Source organism: Magnolia sinica, chromosome 11, assembly GCF_029962835.1.
Source record: "Magnolia sinica isolate HGM2019 chromosome 11, MsV1, whole genome shotgun sequence".
NCBI lineage: Eukaryota > Viridiplantae > Streptophyta > Magnoliopsida > Magnoliales > Magnoliaceae > Magnolia > Magnolia sinica.
This window is the reverse complement of record NC_080583.1, coordinates 41,627,590-41,631,343: the sequence shown is the minus strand read 5'-3', so window position 1 is coordinate 41,631,343 and position 3,754 is coordinate 41,627,590.

Sequence of the window (3,754 nt, the reverse complement as noted above, 5' to 3'; positions counted from 1 at the left end):
TTAAGTTTATTCAAACAACATATTCGGGAAGCTAAAGTACCTCCTTAGGCGTCACTTATCCAAATAATGATCCAACTATGGTCGTTAATCTTAGTTAGTCTCATACGATAGGTAGTTCTAGGTCACCACGAAGAGGCTCGTCACCTCAGTGTAGGCCTGGTTTATATTCTAGTTTACTACGGAAAGGCTTGTCATCTCAACGCAGACCTAGAGTATGCTCGAGGTCACTATGAGAGGCTCGTCACCTGATCGCGGGCCTACAACACGAATATAGTGTCTTATACCACTGTATTCGGCTCACGAGTTTGGGTTGCTGACTGGACACTACGGGGAGGCTCACACCCCAGCGTAGGCTGACAGTTCGACCACGGTATCCCATACCATCATGCCTGGCTCATGAGTCTTAGCGGATCTTGTTACCAAGGTTAAACGGGTTTTCATTGGTAAGTGGTACCTTAGATGCAAGCAGTTGCATCCATATATGGTGAACACACATTAGGCCAATCGGGTTACTTCACAAGCTCGATTGGTACGAGCGCACGCTAATCTAATCGACATAGAGCGCATACGCACTCCATGTAGCCTAGCCACTTTCGATAGTCACCGTACGACTCGGATTCATCGAACTTGTCCGTGTGGCGAAGCTAAGTCAGCCACTCGGTTGGAACCTGTTACCGATTACCTGGATTACGTATTAGTCCCAATCATACTCCAACACAATAAGCATTCATATATGGTAGTCAACACAACACTTCACGACCAATTCAAATATAAATCACATTTGAGCATTACTGACATTGAAAGCCCTAAAACCATAACCTAAACATTTATAGTCTGCACCTTTCGTCGATATACTCATATCAAACTCAGTTTGTACATTAAGCCTTTGTCTACGGCATAATGACAACCTGAATCACGAAATAGGTTAGCTTTTTCGCCAATTCTACTATTTGGATTCCTAAATCAGATTAGGGTTAGGATTTCTTACCCAACAACAGAATCGAAATCGCTGGTGTAGCGACACGGGAGAGGCGATTCAGCACGTAGAGCGGTGTGATCGAATCCCATCAACTATCTCCCACTTTCTCTCTCTTCTCCTCACTCTTTCCTTCTCTTTTTCCTCTTTTCTCTCTCCTAGGGTTTGAAATTCGTATGGAATGAGAGAGGGGTGGGTAAAGGTCCTTATATAGGCCCAAAACTGGTGTAAATGGCCCCAGGGCCGTGGTATACTTAGGTTATAACCAAAGAGTGGCTGTTTCAGTCCAACAGAGCTCATCTGGAGGCCCATTTCCTGCATACGGTCTAGGAAAAGTTCCCTGACATTTGATCTAGGTCAGGTTACATTTTTAATCTGATCGGATTCATGGATCGACTGTGGTAGACCTGATTCAATTCAACAGTCGTCGTCACTCGATTAGGGTTACAAGTACACTGACTTGTGTAGGAAAATTTCCCTGACCCAATGGTTTAGTTGGGTCAGATTCTAATGGTCTGAAACCTTAAATTTAGCCTATAAGTGAACAGCCTAAATTACTTAAGTTTGAATCTATTTTATAAATATATTCGTGTTTCTCATACACTTCACTTCGGGCTCAAGTTGTGCGTTTTGGGATACTATTTGGACTTAATTTCCGAGATGTTTGTCAAGTCTAGTAAGGCGGTCATAAGTGTATAGTTTCACAATAATCGGACTTTCAACGTGCGGTACAGGTCTGAAACAGAGTTTTGTGATGCTCCCGAGGGCAACTGGGTTTTGAGATTGATCCTAGGTTCTTGGGTAATGTAGCTCTAGCGATTCTACTAGTTTTGGGTCTTGTAGTTCGTATAGAAAGTAGTTCAAGCTAATCTACTTATTATTTCAGTTTAGTACTTAATTAATTTTCATCTAATTCCTAAAGAATTTGGTCCTTAGTGATTTCTGCCTGAGGTGGTACTTGGGTCTTTGTACGGATTTTTTCGAGATGTTACACCTGGAATATCAAGACACATGACCAAGCCTTAAAGATATATAGGACGAGACTAGAGAAGAGTGACAATGGTCAACTCAACAAATAGAATAGTGGCAATGGCCAACTTAATAAAGTGGAGAGTGGTAAGAGCCAACTCAATAAAGAGAAGAGTAACAAGGGCTAACTCAATAAATTTGATAAAGGTAAGGACAAGGCTCGTACCCATTGTCCACTTAAATTCATAAAAATCACTTGTCATGACCCAAACCCAGAAATCGAGCTCACAAAATTTTCGATTGTCGAATCCGGTGCCGACAGCCTCCATAGTACTCCATTCTCGGCTCTCAGCTCACATACGCCAGATTCTGATCCTGGGATCCTATAAGAAGGATTTTCCAACATACATTTGTCTCGTAATAAGCATAACCACAAGTTTACCCAAATCACAAAGGCAACATCATCATCACATATCCATTAATATAAACATTTGAATACAATGCTGAAAGGGAAATACATATATTGAAATCAAAGCTCCAGAAGACCGCTGTACACTCCATGCTCAATGCTGTTGCAACCTAACACCACCTGCACGCATCTATCGTACATAAGCTTATAGAAAGCTTAAAGGGTGGTGAAAGTGTGTGCACAAGATAAGTGCCAAGTATTCAATAAAGCCCATAAATCATACATCATCGGAATAAGCGGAAATACTGACAAGATCATGAATCATACAATATTAGAGTAAGCGGAAATATACTGGTAAGTCCATGAGTCATATAATATCAGGGTACGCAATGTAGATCATAATAAGCCAAATATCATATACTATGGATGCAATGCAATATGTAAATCCTGACAAGTCTGTCTAAGCCATATAAGTGCAGAAACGTAGTAATCTAAAGTGTTGTATGTCGTGGATGATATGCAATATGCAACGCGAATGAAATGACCAAGCTGGAGTGAAGTCGGGATGATAGTATGTAGTATCGCAGGGTATGGGGTCCATCACAAGGGAATTCTATCCAAACCAGTCCCATACCTAAATTTGGATAGTCAAACACAATGTGGTAAACTCCTGATCTCAGGTTAGTCACGCGCCCCAACCAAAATCCTGACCATTGCGAAGGTACACGTAACAAATAGTTGCGCACCACTAGCCCGAGTGGATAGTGAATGGATCAATGAATAAGTATGCAACTCCTGCTCAGTAACTTGCCAAGATAGTAGCCTGCCAACCACTGGTAGCTCACCCAGGCCTTAGCCCCACCCACATCACACCTGCCCACATCAGTGTCCGCCCATGTGTGCCCGCCCACATGTGCAAAAGTGAAGGGGTGTCATAATATCATGTTAGTCCTCATATCAAGTCCACATATCAGTACTGTTCCTCTATGGGGAATCACTGGGGTCTATTACACTCCACACTGACTGCCGCCTCCCTAGCAGTACAGCCTGGCTAGCGGAATAGACCACACTATCTGCCTGATCAGTAGTCTGCCAATACCTATCCGACTCGTCATTTACTCGGGCGGATAAGGCCACACCCCCTCCCAATCGACCACGACACAGTGGGAGACGTGACCTACTAGTATTCAGCACTTAGGCACTCATGTTCCACTCAGTCTAGACGTTGGGGCATCTCCTAGCCTCGGAGGTTCTGAGAATTTCACCCAAGGACATCTTAAGTGCCCACAGTGCTAGAACCAAGTGTTTTCGGTTTCCTATCTGGCCATCTATAATGTGCCTATGGAGGCCACGACCCTGATATCGCTAAGGCGTATAATGATCATGTCACACATATGCGA